The sequence below is a fragment of the Delphinapterus leucas genome, chromosome 20 (genome assembly GCF_059928025.1).
Source record: "Delphinapterus leucas isolate spDelLeu-1000000601 "Yukka" chromosome 20, BTC_Dleu_Yukka2, whole genome shotgun sequence".
NCBI classification, from domain to species: domain Eukaryota; kingdom Metazoa; phylum Chordata; class Mammalia; order Artiodactyla; family Monodontidae; genus Delphinapterus; species Delphinapterus leucas.
In genome coordinates, this window is record NC_143148.1 from 29,126,726 (window position 1) to 29,143,192 (window position 16,467).

A 16,467-nucleotide genomic window follows, 5' to 3' on the forward strand; every position below is an offset into this window, starting at 1 on the left:
CCCATCTTCTTCCAGAAACTTCTCTGGCTGCTTTCACCCCAGAGAATAGCCTCCTCCTTCAACTTTTGTAATGATTATAATCTAGCCCATCCACTTCATCACTTTATCACATTCAGTCTTTTCTACTTAAATGCATAGTTGTGTCCCTAAGAAACTGAAATTATGGAAAATACTGTTTAGAAATAGTTGTTTTGATGGGAAATATAGAAATCAGGCGATAGGGAGCTTCAGATTCACAGTAACAAGTCATATTTTCTACACTAATTTTAAGAATAACAGATGCTTGTAGGTAGCTATAAAATGGGAATATCACTGAACCAACCCAGTATTCATTTGTTCTGATCAAGCAAAGGCCTTTGTCTTTTTATGCATATTCTTACCACTTTTTCTCCTTCACTCAGCAAATATTAATTGAGCTCCTACTATGTGCCAGGCACTGATCTGGGTGCAAAGGATACAGCAGTGAACAAAAGACAAGATCCCTGTTTGTACTGTCCTACATTACAGTATGACAAGTAAACAATTTCAAACAGCAGTTAGTACTGTGAGGAAAAATAGGCTGATAGGCTAGAGAATACCTGGGCATGTGAGGGAGGGAACAAACTTGGTGAGCTGATGAAACATACAAAAGGCATCATGCTGAACCACTCCAACAACATTTCATCTGGTCGCAAGTACAACAGTGTTTTGTTTTTAAGTAGAAGTTGCTAGTTCCTAGAATCTGGCTGATTGGCTAACTTCATTTTTAACATTTTAACTGAAGTATAACATATCTATAGGAAAGTGCAGAGTCGTCAATGTGCAGCTCAATGAATTTTCTCCAAGTGAACACATCCATGTGTCCACCCAGATCAAGAAACTGAACATCACTGCCCCCCTCAGAAGTCCCCCTTGTGCCCATTTGCAGTGACTAACCCTCCTCCTTTTATTAGTTTTGCCTGGTTTTTAAAAGTGTATAAATGAAATCATAAAGTATTAACTTGTTTGTCTTTTATTGAGTGTACTACAATTTATTTCTCCATTCTACTGTTAAGTGGGCATTTGACCATTATCAGTTTTTGACTGTTTAAAATACTACTACTATGAACATTCTTGTTCTGGCCACTTGGTGCGTGTATGTATATATTTGCGTTTACTACATAGGGTGTGTATGTGTAGCTTTAGCAGATACTGCCCAAGTAGTTGTACTAACTTATCTTTCCAGACAAGCAGTTTATGAAAGTTCAGTCCTTCCATGTCTTCACCAACTCTTGGGTGTTTTCTTTCGTCTGTGCTTTAGCCATCCTGGTTAAGACTGAAGTGATATCCACTAGGGTTCCAATTCACATTTTGTTTATGACTAATAACATGTAGCTTTGCGTGTACTTATTGGCCATCTAGATATCTTCCTTTGTGAGAGGCCTAAGTCTTTTGCCCATTTTCTATTGGGTTAACCTTTTCCTTCTATGTGATTTGTAATTTCCTTATATTAGCTGAACATCAGCAGATTTTTTTAACAACTTTATTGGAGTATAATTGCTTTACAGTGTTGTTAGTTTCTGCTGTATAACAAAGTGAATCAGCTATATGCATACATATATCCCCATATCCCCTCCCTCTTGCGTCTCCCTCCCACCCTCCTTATCCCAACCCTCTAGGTGGACACAAAGCACCGAGCTGATCTCCCTGTGCCATGCAGCTGCTTCCCACTAGCTACCTATTTTACATTTGGTAGTGTATATATGTCCATGCCACTCTCTCACTTCATCCCAGCTTCCCCTTCCCCCACTCCATGTCCCCAAGTCCATTCTCTACGTCTGCGTCTTTATTCCTGTCCTGCCCCTAGATTCATCAGAACCATTTTTTATTTTTAGATTCCATATATATGTGTTAGCACACGATATTTGTTTTTCTCTTTCTGACTTACTTCACTCTGTATGACAGTCCCTAGGTCCATCCACCTCACTACAAATAACTCAATTTCGTTTCTTTTTATGGCTGAGTAATATTCCATTGTACATATGTGCCACATCTTCTTTATCCATTCATCTGTCTATGGACACTTAGGTTGCTTCCACGTCCTTGCTATTGTAAATAGTGCTGCAATGAACATTGTGGTACATGACTCTTTTTGAATTATGGTTTTCTCAGGGCATATGCCCAGTAGTGGGATTGCTATCAGCATATTTTTATATCTTAAAAATCAATTATCTCACTTTGTGGATTTTGTTTTTCACTTATATATATACATGTATCTATCCTTTTTCAAATTCTTTCTCCATTTAGGTTATTACTGAATGTTGAGCATAGTTTGTGAATTTTTTTTCGCTCCTTTGAAGTTTTTTGATCTAAAAAAATTCTTGATTTTATGTAATAAAAAGTGTCTTTTTTTCTCTTAGAGTGAATGTTTTATATGCCCTCTGAAGACATCTTTGTCTACCCAAATCTCATGAAGAACTAGAACTATGGTTACATAATGATGGCCGGGAAGAATATGTTTGGTACCCAGGGATCCCCTTGAGTGCTTGTTGGTCTCCCTTTGCCAATGATACCTGTAAATACACAAGTAGAGCATGGTAACTCAGACTGCTCAGGAGCTCAGACTGCTCAGAAATAAGGATCTGTATCACACCACCGGGTAAGTCACTCAGCCCAACAGAGGTGCTCACTGAGGGTGAGGAGAGTCTAGAATGGCAGTAGAAGAGGGAAATGGTGAGTATCAATTACAGCTCTGAGACCAGATGCAAGTGGCAGGTGCTGCAGACTCTCCCACTAACCTTCTCCTTTGTAAGTTTCCTTTGGGGAAAGAGACTAGTGGGAATCCTAGGGGAGTTACTTCCAGAAATTATATGAAGAAATGAATCTAAGAGGTACATGGGGTAGACTGTAGTTGATGCTGTCATCTGTCAGGCCCTGCCTCAGGGCCGAAGACATCTGATGGTTTTTCTGACCTTACAACATGTATCTACCCAACATTCCTAGTTCTCTGAGCCTTTTATTCCTGTTGTCTGGCATAGCGACTCTTTACTATAGCATTTCTGGCTTCACCAGCTTTTCTGTAGGCTCTTACTATTTCCATGTCACAGGAGCCACTCTAACATTAGTGTGTTTGTGCTACCTGGTAGGGTCCTTGCCAGGATGTTAAACTCTGTATCTTGACGGAGTGTTCCAAAATCAATAAACTGTGTTTTATCAAATCTTATGTTCTCCTCCTCGATCCAGCACTCTCAGAATACAGTCCTAAGCATATTTTCTGGCTCCTGCTGGACATATTGGCTACATCCTGTATCTCCTTTCAAGTCTAACCCCTTTTCTCCCTTACCAGGCCTAGCATAACCCTTCCCAAGCTATCTCATATTTGACCCTTGTTCTTTACGGGCATATTGGCCAGGAGGAAACCGGGGGCAGATCCTGGAAGAGGGGTTGGCATGTGTCTTACAAGGGAGAAATGTCTGCAACTGTCAAAGAAGGGGGAAGCAGCAATTTATTAATAGAGGTATGCACCATTTCTATAGGTTCAGAAGTTTGGGGAAACTTGAGATTCAAGGTTCTAGTCTGTTTTGATTTTATTCTTTCCTGATCTAGACCCAGGTATAATCGACATGCTGTCTTAGTTTGTTCAGGCTGCTATAACAAAATACCACAGACTGGGCAGCTCATAAACAACAAACATTTATTTCTCACAGTTCTGGAGGCTGGGGAGTCGAAAATGATCATACCAGCAGATTCAGTATCTGGTGGGAAACTGCTTCCTTTCAGAAGGTACTTTCATCCTGTGTCCTCACATAGTAAAAGGGGATAGAAAGCTCTGTGGAGCCTCTTTTATAAGGGCACTAATTATGACAGTTCCACTCTCATGACTTAATCATCTAAAGGCCCACCTCCAAATACTCTCACCTTAAGGGTTAGGTTTCAACATATGAATTTGGGGGTGGGGTGAGAACACATTCAGACCTAGCACATGCCTAGGTTTAGAGCTCTGTTGTTCATGATAAAGTCCTGGGCCTGGTCTTCAGCTTTCTCTGCTTTTAGGCTATGGGAGATGAAGGTCTCTTTACAGGCTACCAAGGAAGCCCTCTGGATTTCCATCTTACCTTTAAATTGCCAAATTATCACTTGCAGCCTTTTGTTACCTTTTTCCAAGGCATGAGTGAAGCTTAGCAACAGCTATCTAAGTCTACTCTCCTTTTTGTTATGGTTACAAACATGTTATATGTTCTGAAATGCCTGCTATTGCACCAGTTGGTGAATTCCATTCTGCCAGTGTATTATCCCAGTTTGCCACCAGTAAAAACTCTAATTTAAACTGCACAGCTGCCTCATGCCAAAGGCTGTCTGTGTTCCGCTTACCACTAATGATGAGTCTTCATTGCCACTCAGGCAGCAGGTAATCCAGCCTCAAAATCTCATCTTAGCATCTGCTGTCTCCAACCACTACTAGACGGTCAGTACCGTCTGTTGCAGGTCTGGTTCCCCAGAAAGCAGAATCTAAGATAGAGGCTAGCCTGCAATAGGTTTATTAGGCAGCTTTTGAAATCAACTCTCATGGAAGGAATGTAAATAAAATAGGACTGAGCAGCAGGAGAAGTTAGACTGTGATGCAGTCTCAACAAAGGCCTTGGCCAACTCCATATGGTACTCTGAAGCTAGGATGCTCAAGTTGGGATGAAGGAGCCACGACTTTATATACCCACATACCCCAGTCGACTTTATATACCCACATAAAGCTGCCCCAGAGAAGGGGCTGTGACCTTGAGCAAGAGGACTATGTTTACCTGAGGCAACTGAAGAATGCTGGGAGTGCTGCCTGCAAAAAGCCCTCAGTTGTTAGCCTACTTTAAAATGTAATGTAACTTGCCATGTGAACAGAAGGAAAGAAAACAAGTTGACATTTTTATTTCTACTACAATCCAAATCCCTTTCTTTCTCTTCCCTTACTGCGCTGGACCTCTGATGGGGTGATTAATACAGTGACGCTACTAGTCAACATTTTCAAGGGAGAAAACTTTCAACATTTTGCTCTTAAATATATTTAGTGCACGTGTTTTTATACATACTTTTTATCAGCTATGAATTTCCCTTCTTTTCCTAGTTAAGAATTTTTTCTGGGAAACAGATGTTGAATTTAACCAAATGCATTTTCTGTATCTATTGAGATTCTTCTTTTATTCCATTCATATGGCAAATTTTCGTGACTTTAAAATGTTAAACCAAACAGATTCCTTTTTACACATCTGTTGATTTTATCTGCTAGAATTTTGGACATCTATGTTTTCTAGAGATTGTTCTGCAAATTACCTTTACTGTAATGCTTTGACAGATTTTGCTATCAAGGTCATGCTGCCTTCAAAAAATGAATCAGAAAGTATTCTCTCTGTTTGCGTAAGACTGGTATTATTCAATTCTTTACTGTTTAGTCCAATTCACTAGTATACCCATCTGAGGCCAGAGTTTCTTTGTGGAAAGGTTTTTCTTGAGAAATTCTTTTTTTTACTAGATAGGACTATTCAGATTTTTGCTTTCTTTTTAAGTCAGTTTTGATAAGTTGTATTTTTATGAATTTAGTCATCTCATCTAAATTTTAAGAGTTTCCACTTAGAGTCTCATCCTTTTATAAGCTTCCTTCTACTACTCTCTACTTATTTTTTTCTCATCTTTGCCTTGAACTACTTTTGAATTAGCAATTGCTCTGAGTGGAAAAGTGGCTTAGACTATTAGGCTCACTTCTCTTCACTTCCTTGCCCTCCAGGATCTCGAACTCTCAAATCTTCCTACCTTGGTGTCTCTCTAATGCATTCAAAAAGATATCTTTTTAAACTCTGTTCAATGTTTCTATTTGTTCTTAGCAAATGGATTGTTCTGCTCACCCATGATAGATGGAAATACTTCCATATTGTTACAATAAATATGACTAGTAAATGTAAATTGTATTCCATAATTAATCTCTCTCATATCCAGATATTGTTAGGAATATTTGTGCCATAGCAAAACACCTGGCATTCTTATATTGCATTCTATTTTTCCTCTACTATGTTAACAGTCTTATCAAAGACAAAGACAATGTATCTTTGAATAGAGGAGCAAATTTGGATCCAGGTACTGAAGCTTAATTCACACAATTTGAAAATCACTAAAATTATCATCATTTTAAGCATATTAGAGGTTCTCAATTACTACAGTCTGTTACTATCACTATTATTGTAAGCACAGTAAGACAACCCTCAGCAAAACAATGAAGAAAACTGTCCCAGTAATATAATTGGCTTAGAATGGCTTAACTATTTACAAAATTCAACAAGCTTAGTTTAATGGACAGAGCAATCATGATGTAAAGCTAAATGCTTGATTCTTTCTTGCCTAAAAAACTTATGATCATCACCACTTAACCAAATCTCCTTAATCAAGAATCAGGAATGATCTAGTTGTAGACCAGACACACACATAAAAACAGTGTGGACACAGTCATAAAACACATATGCTAAGCAAAGGAAAGCTTACGAGCTAAGGCAAAGAAATGAAAGATTATCTAATAAATTCAAAATTCAACCCAACTGTCCATCTTCTCTGCTTACATATTTTAAAGAATGGTAAATTTCTCATATTCTTCCCATATGTCTGAATATAAGCCAACCTCATTAGATGGTTTCCTGCCTTTCTGCTTTGTTGCAGGAACCTGCAGTGTCACATAATTTCAAGTAGATAGTATTAGCCAAAATGGTCCATGATATTAAGAAAAAAATGAAGTCAATTGAATTAAACTTTTTAGGAACAACCTTACTTTGAGGAATTAAGATAGATTCTGGCTGCAAGTGAAAATGATAGTGGTAGGAAAACTTCAACTGCTGGTTAGCTTGGTTACACTGCGCTCTGAAATGTCTTTGTTAACATGATCTCTCTATTTAGAACTCCATTACCCTGTGTTTAAAACAAAGGCACCCCATTCAAGGCAGGGTATAATTGCAGTCTTTCAGCAAAACAGCATTTACCAAAACATGACTTTCAGAATGTGGTACAATTTATCACCCCCATGGTGCATGACACACAATTACATTTGTCACTGATTTAATTGGATATTACATGTCAGTAATGACTCATCAGCTCCAGAAGTTATGAAAGATGAATTTTTTACTACTATACTTCAGAATTTGCTCCAAAAATAAAGCTTAAAAAATTGTTTATTTTCTAGTAAGGGTAGAAGCTACATTTGGGAGAAACATTAATCCCTGTTTTAGAAAAATAACGATGTATTTCATTTATTGACAGCAAGATGATTGCCTACAGTGTTTCTCATTACCTCTAGATCACAAATGAGTAAATCACTGTCAGAGAAACCAAGGTTAAAATTGAGTGTGTACATTTTAACAAGGTGCAGCAATAAATAAATAATGTAAACAATGACAACACAAAAACTCCATCACCAAGAAAGGACTGTTAATTCAGGGAATTTTTAGGATTCTGTGATCTGATAAGCTCTGCAACCTAGTCATTGCTAAAATTAAATTAGGTTTCAGAAAATGAATATTTCATTTTTAAGATTCTGTTGCTTGGAGACCTGAGAAGAGAAGGCTAGTTTAGCCTAAGATGGGACAGATGTTATGAGGGCCAGCATTTTCTACTCCTAGAAACTGCTGGAGAATGCCTAGGAAAAATTACATAAGAGAGGCAAAACAATGATGATTGTACAAATGGCTTCATTATAAATGCCACAATAAATGCATATCATTTCTTCCAAGCTAAGAGAGTCTCTCTCCACCCTTCACCCTTATTAATAACACTTAAACTGGGAAAAATATTATTATACCATAGACCCAATCTACCTTTTAACAGACACAATTTTTAAAAGGCAAAACAAATGTAGCCTCAGTGGCAAAACAAAGGATGTTTTTCTTAACAAGGAGGCTCAACAAGTAATAGGGATATATAAGCTCATTATCTACATGTTGGATGAATCTACACTCACCAGGCTACATTTTAATCAGCCTCATAAACACTGAATACACTTCGCTTTCACCACCATTGAAGCTAGAGCAGTTTTAAGTGATCTTCCACTTTTAGGTATGGTAGAATGCTAATTGTTTCCCAGAATCTACAGTAACAGAACCTCTTGAGCTTTACCTGGACACATGGCTACCCAGCTAAAGACTGTTTTTCCCCGCCTTCCTGTTAGGTAGGTGTGACAATATGAATATGTTTTGACCAATGAGATGCAGGCAGAAGACACGTATGCAACCTGCCGATGATAATTTTTTGGGAGGAAGCTCTTGGCCTCTATTCCTTCTTTTCCCTTCCTGGGGGCTGGTGTGCAGAGGTAATGATGTGAGCCAGATTAACCAGGGGAGCTGTATTTAGGAGTATGGCAGAGCAGCAAGATAGAAGTAACCTAGACCCCTGGATGATCTCATGGAACGAAGCAGCTTAACCAACCTGTATCACCTGCCCAATTCTGGGCTGTATCATGAGAGAGACATAAGTGTCTGTCTCGTAAGTCTGTATTTGAGGAGCTCTTTTTTTACAACAATGTTGCCTATACCCTAAATCAAAGAGTAGATTTTGGTAGACATGGTCTCAAGAGATAGTTTTTCCTCCCATCATTTGTTCAACTTCATCATCATTCTAACCTACTCTTCTCATCTTCCTCTCTCAGTTCTTAATAGTAGATACAAATCAGGATGAAAGCCTAGCTCCCCAAGACTGTTTGAGCCACCTCCTTCTTCTTGGTTGCTGCCAGCCCCTACAGAATCCCCATCCAAAATTCTAACACGTGTTCCAACTGTGAAATACATCTATATATATGACCCTGCCTCCATGACCACAGTGACATCCCAAGAAATAAGCACATGACACAAGCTGGGAGAGTCAGAGTTCTTTCCTGGGATCTTCCTGGAGAATGGGCACTTTCTCTCTTGTGAAACAGAAATTCACTGATTTGTGAGGCCCTTTTGCAATGACAAAGAATAAATAGAGAATGAGGTCAATGTACAGAAAGGAAGAAGACAAACCCTAGTGCTTGTCTCCAGTTATCCCAAGCGAGGAACCTAAACTTCACAGACCATATAAGCCAAAAACAAAACAAAACAAACAAACAAAAAAAACACAAAAGTTATTTTGTCCTAGGCTAGTTTGAACTGGGTTCTTCCATTAGCAAATAAAAGATCCCTGATTAATACTCTCTGCAGATTAACCTCATTATTGCAACACTGACCTTGTATGCTTAAAATGGGCTTTTGGGGTTTTTGTTTTTTCCCTAGAAGCATCAAGAATCAAACTGTAAAACAGTAAGAAAACCTAACACCACACATTATCTGGTTATAGATCCATATCCTATATATAATCAAATTTCCCTCCTCAAATCATGATTGTATTCTTCCAGGTTAAACATGAGTTACTGGAATCCATAAGTGCTATCCTGATTTTGTGACTCCAAATGGTTAGTTCAAAGCAGCAGCAAGGTCATAAGAGTAAAGAATTTTTCTGTTATAATTTCTACTCAGCAGACAACATGGAGATTAACCACCTGGAAAAAAGAAATAAAAATTACAGTGCTGTACCTAAAGACATGTACACCACCATAAGAATGACTGATTTTTTCTGTACATCTGAATGTTGGAAAATGAAAAGGCTGACAGGAGGGCCATCTTGCAGGCCAGGATTGATTAAAGAAGCATTCTCAGTGTTCTATTGTACATCATTTTAAAGCCAAATGCAAGGGGGGAGAGGTGGCCACTTCTGATTTGGAGTGGGGCACTCTGGGAATCCTGCAGAGATGGGGGGACTGGTGGCGTTAACGGGAAGTGGGCTGTTTCCATATTGCCAATGCTGTGATCTGATCATGTAAGATCAGGAACTCTCTTGGAATAACTGATGAACAGTCATTCTTCCTGACAGATGGAGACTTACTTTTAAGCAAATGAAACTCCTTGCTGAAGAGGGTGCAGGAGCCATTTCTGAGGTGTGCGAGTGCATGGGCAATACACTAAATTTAACGAAGAATTTCATGTTCTTTAGCACCAGAACTACTCCCAAGAATCAAAATGGAGAATAATTCCTATGACGAATAGGGGCTGACAAGGGCCACCACATCAAAATTCTCCTCTCTTCAGCTGTCACTCATCACTGATTGACACAGTAGACAGTCCCTGTTGGTAGAGGCTCAAAGATGAACTTATTTTAAATCTAACAGCTAGTAGGAATGTGTTCTAGCATTTTCTATGGTTGCTGGGCTCATACTAATATTCTGCACCCAGCAAAAACTGAGAAGCCTTTAAGGAAGAAAAGTAACAGTAGGTGAGTCACAGTTTTAATTGTTATTATAATTTTTAATTGTATATTATATACATTCTTAATTATGTACATAATCTTAATTATATGTAAATTCTTCATGTTCACAGCATACTATTTTCCTTTGCATTATATTCCTGTGAGTGTCTGCCAGTTTACAAGTCTGGGTCAATAAATAAGTTACCTTCTTCTTCAATCATGTAATAAGTAGTTATTGTGAAAATGAACCTACAGGCCTATTAGACAGGATAGTAAATTGCCAAAGAGTGCCAGACGTTCTTTTCCAAGAGGTTAACGGTCTATTTGAAAGGAAGACAGTACTCAAAAAGTAGGATGCAATATAAAAACTTAAACGACAGCAGCCCACTTGAATGTACTTCTATGTAAGTGGAACAGACTGATATTTCTTAAATTTCAGTCATATGCATGCTAATCCAATGTGGTTTTTCTTTTGCCATATTCACGTGCTGTGGAATTACTCAGTATTTTTATATAAATGAAATCATTTATTTTCTCCTTAATTAACCCCGTAGTCAAAGGAAACGTTAGACCACTACCATAAATGGAAACCTCATTTTCTAAAATTTAGTAAATATAAAAGGGAACACACTAAAAATAAAACCATGTTATAAAATTTCAACTAGATATTCTTGCCTGCTGAAAGCTGAGACCTGCTATGTATCTGTATAATCTCAGATCATTTTTCTTTTATTTAAAGTCATCATGGCACCATCAGTAGTATGTGCCCTATAATTAGGGATCTACTAGTTAGGAAGTAAATAAAAGCGAAAGGGATTCAAAAGAGGAAGTGATCTGTGGGCCAGGCGATCGTAAGGCTTCATGAAGGATGCAGCATTTGAGTGGAGCTTGAATTGACAGGGTTGTCCAACTAGTGGACCCAGGGGCAGAAATGATTTGGGCAATTTCGGAGAAGGCTTGAGACATGGGAGTAATATAAGTGATGCTGAATTTGCTTTCTTAATCAGCCATCATATGTGACCTAGGACTTCAATAACAGAAGACAATTAACATTTACTAATCACTTACTATGTACCAAGCACTAAGCTAGGCATTTCTGCATATGTTTCCTCTTTTGATCCTAATAACTTAAGGCAACAGCTATTATCCCCATTTTATAGATAAGGAAACCAAGGCACAGAATTAATTCAAGGTTACATAGCTTTGAAAGTAGTGGAACTGGGGATTACAATCCAGGTCCTTCTGAATGCAAAGGACTTGTTTTCTACTTCACACTGTTTCCAGTGAAATCATGAAATGAAAGCCATGGGCCACCTTGGAAATTTTTCATTAAAGGACTCTGTAGTGGGAGCTAGGAAGGCAGAGGAGGTGAGGGGAGCTTCTCCTTCACTGAGGCCCTGAGCAACGGAGACTAATAAGCACCCAGGTAGATGTGTGGGTACTCCGGCATTTCCTTCTCTTCCGGAATGTTCTAGTTTGGTCTTCAGTAACAAAAACAAGAGCTTCAACTTAGGCCTCCCACCTCTGAAACTGGAAAATATCAGCTGTGTGTATCAGCAGCATCAGTGACCAAAAGTTGACCTTGCTGAGTTAATCAGTAGAGAAACTAATCAGTTGGAAAAATGCAAATTTGTTTTCTGCACAGAGTTGGAAACTCATTACACTGAGCCACTCCTTAAATTAAGTTCTAAGTAGTGACTCAAAATCTGGGTCAGATAAGGAACACTGTAAGGCTGTAATAAGCAGATTGGAGAGCAGTAGCACTCGGAATCCTATCACTTAAGTATTAATTTCTCCTTAGGCCCCCTAACAGTGTCTACAGAACAGAAACTGGCCAACTCAGTTTGGATTAGATTGTTTTTTTTCTAGATGTCACGTATTTATATGGATGAACGTTTCCTTATAAGACAGTTTGATTCAGAGTTTGAACAGTGCACCTGCTCCTTTACCCCAACTGTCAAACCTTAAGCTACTTTATCTCCCTAAGTAAACAGTGGATTGCTATATATATTACCGGGGCGATAAGATTCCAGAGGTGAATATTATCTCATGGGCTAACCTCATCCCTTGCTCCCAGGAACCTCTGGTCACTAAGTCTGAGAAACCACAACTGTGTATGTGTGTGTGTGTGTGTGTGTGTATGTGTGTGTGTGTGTGTTTTCAAAATGCCAATTATGGTTTAAAACTAATGGCTGTCACTCAGTACCCCAGTGGGACAAATCAATAATGGGGCTTCATTTCCTCCCCGCAAATGATCAAGCAACTCCGAGAAAATTGACACTGTACCTCTGCATTTTTGCTAAATTCCAGTGTGCCTTGGAAAACCCTCTGTGACTGACTCCCATGCACATCAACTTGGAAGACACCTGCCAGAAAGAGCCACTAAAGGAGAGGGCACTTTGTTAAGTCTTAATGCACAATACGTTCAGTAAGAGGTTCTCAAGTTTACCACTTCTGTCTTATGCTTAAATAATCACCAACAGGATGGAATTGTTGAGAATTTAAAAATAAAACACCTTATGATTCAAAGAAAAGATTATTTTGACTAACATCCATTTCTTTATGCACCTACTATGTTCCTGGCATGGAACCAAATCATTTCAAAAGGTGATTGGACACAATACCTCAAAAAGCTTATGATCTAGCATGCAAGGCAGATAAATTTTTACCAAACAGTGAGACGTGCAATTATAGAAGTACCTACAAGGTGCAAGAGTAGTGTAATTTTTTTTTCTTTCTCCCTCAAAAATCTTAACGTTAACAATAATTTAGGCAAGGCTCTTCAACCTGGAGAAAAGATGATGAGCAGGCTGTGGATATTAATTGCTGTCTTCAGATAGTTGAAGAGCTGCCACAGAGGAAGTAGAAGAATATTTCTCTGAGTTGCTCAGGAAAGCATATCTGGTTAAATATTTATTAGTTACATTTTAATTTGACATCAGAAAGGACTTTCTCCTAAGTAGGGTGTTCCCATAAGAGGTTAGCTCCATTGAGAATCACTGAGCTACCCTACTTCTATGCTATGACTGGCCAGTCATACAGCCTTTCTCCTTACTGGGCACGTTTCCTTGTCTTTGCCATCAGCTCACTTCTTATTTGCCAGCATCCTTTATCTTTATGCCCTATGAAGAGGCAGGCCCACTAAGCCATGTAATACCTCATGACCCCACCGCACCCCAGCCTAGCTAACTGGTCCTGAATGAGACACATAACCTGAGGCCAGGCTTTCATTGGCTGCCTAGCAACCAGTTGTACTTTTCTTCCTGAGAACTGAATTAAGAGTCGCAGAGATGGTGGCTGTTAAGTCCTGAATGGGTCCAGTTTGTAGACGTGACTTGTGGCACTGTGGGCTGTGTGCACATAGATACAGACAGCTCACAGAGAAGCTACCAAGAAGAGAGATATGTCATACCATGTGGCCACTCAGGGAAAGAGGCAGAACCAAGCAGCTCCTGAAACTGAGGGGAAGCTTTCGTTTGTACTCGCTTCTAATTTCTGGTTCCTATGAGCCTGGCTGTGACCCTGAGTTTCCCTGTCAAATAAGCCACATTTCCTTGAACTAGCATCAGTATCTTTCTGTTCTGTGCCACTAATGATTCCCCACTAAAATATTAACATGAACAAGCTTATAGTTCTCCATCAAGAATTAAGCAGCATCTATTCACACTCCTGCCTGCAACCTAAAACAAAATTATATTTTAAGTAAATGTTTATTCCTGGACTTTGTTATTACAATCATTATTATATTATTTTTATTACACATGGAGAATAGTTTGAGAGGATCCAAGAATGCTGAAATCAAAATCATTCCCCACTCCCTGCTAGAATTGTGGAATTTCTTTTCTATTCCTGCTAGCATTTTCATATTGCAGGTGAGACACTGGATGCCAGACTGATTCTCCTTCCTTAACGGTCACCATGTTCTTTCTTTATTCTAAAACTGTGTGCTTTTTTCTCTAAGTATCCCAATAATTCAAAAAGAGCACATGTCTATATGCATCCCTTTTCCGAGCACCTGCCTAGCATTTAGTGTGCCTTTTGATCTGAACACTCAAGAATTTCTCTGAGGGAATTTTATTCACCTGTTCTATTACCACTTCTTTAAATTTCTTCCCATCTATGTTTTCTCTTTCTATAACACACATTAGATATCTCATCTCTTACACTTATTCTGTGCTTCTTCCCTTTTTATCCATAATTTAAATTTTGTCCTCTGGCTCTGCACTTTGAAGAATGTCCTCTGCTGGTTTATCAGTTCATTATTTCACCGTTTGGCGATTTGGTGTCTGTATTTTATTTTCAGTTTTGTTAAGCGTTTATTTTCTGTGAATTCTTTCTTGTCCACCAATTACTTCTTTTTAAGCACATGACACTCAATCATAGTAAGACTAATAATTTAAACCTTTAGTTTTACTCCATTATATCTATTTCAGTAGAGAACAAGCGTGGTGTAGACAGTCCAGTCCATGAAAACCCCTTTGACTCCTATGTGTAGCAATAGAGCATGAAAATAATAATAAAAGATGTGGTCAAAGACAAGATTAACATCTCCTTGGCAGAAATAGGAGACAAACACAAAGCACTGAATGAGGTAACATCAAAAGCCTACAGTGGCTAAGATGTGGTTCACACTGAGTACATGAGTCTAAATGTAACCCATCCCAAGTGGCAAACCAGAGCAAGGCAGCAGATGCCAGAAGGGAGCAAAGTATAGATCCAAGTTGAAAAGGAAAACATAAATAAACAATATACAAACAATTCCTGTCAACCTAGAATGCTATATTTTGCTAAATTTTCATTCAAATAGAAGGCCAAAATAAATACATTTTCAGACATACAAAGACTTACAGAATCTGACAAGAGAAGTTCTCTGTAAAAGAATTATTAGCAGACATACTGCACTGAGGTTTTAAGGTTTCAAATATATAAAGAGAGCCTCACACCCCCCAAACAGTATGCTTGTTAATAATGACTTTAGTATCATCTCTAGTCAGTTATATATGCACAAATATAAAGCTACATGTGTATATATGTACCTGTAAGTGTAAACATACATGTCTACAAATATATGTGGACATATGTGTATGTATATGGGTAATGTGTATATCAATGTATATACGTGTATCTACAGACATGTGTATATATGTATATGTGTTATATATGTGTGTGTATGTGTATATATATGTATATATATGTATATGTGTGTGTATATATATATATACCAAATTGTGTTTATATAAGAAATGGAAGATCTGAAGATAATTTGGTAAGATGTTCACATTGGTTAGATCTGTCTGGATGATGGTGTCAAGTAGAGTGCTGTCTTTTGAATGTTTTAAATATTCCTTATTAAATATTTTAAAATAATTTCAAAGCATAAAATCAATCAATGAACTTGGCTTGTACATGAGCACAGATTCCAGGCATTTAAGAATAGCAGTAGCGGGCTTCCCTGGTGGCGCAGTGGTTGAGAGTCCACCTGCTGATGCAGGGGACACGGGTTCGTGCCCCAGTCCGGGAAGATCCCACATGCCGTGGAGCGGCTGGGCCCATGAGCCGTGGCCACTGAGCCTGCGTGTCCGGAGCCTGTGCTCCACAACGGGAGAGGCCACAACGGTGAGAGGCCCACGTACCGCAAAAAAAATAAATAAATAAAATAAAATAATAGCAGTAGCTGTTCTCTCACAAGCTCATTAGATCATGGATGTTGAAGCTGTTTCTTAAGCTCATCAGTAATGCTGCCTACTGTGGATTGTTTAAAAAAATAATAATAAAGACAATTTTACAATCAGCCATGGATCTTTGAAAAATGTTTTCTCCCTATTTGAATTTAGCTTTACATGAGGTGTCTTTTTATTTGGGGGAAGGGACTGGGTTTGGCAGGACTGTCACAAGAGAATGGTGAGAGAAGCATGTGCTGTCTCCCCTGGTGAAGGGGGACTATCTTTAACAGTCTCTTTCCTTGGATTCATAAACGGATTTCTGCCTCATCTTGCAGTAAATCTGAGACCAAAAGAATTCACAGGGCCTCCTAATGCTCGTAATACAGCATGACTGATGAAACGTGGCAGGCACAACCCAGTATCTAGTTTTCTGAAAACCACACTGAAATGAACCACCCTGGCCAGAAAGTTAAAACAATACACAGAATTGAACAACCACCAAAGTTATTTTCCTTGATTTGGTCGTATTCTCAGGCACTTTGCAATCTGGATTACAAAGCACTATCTG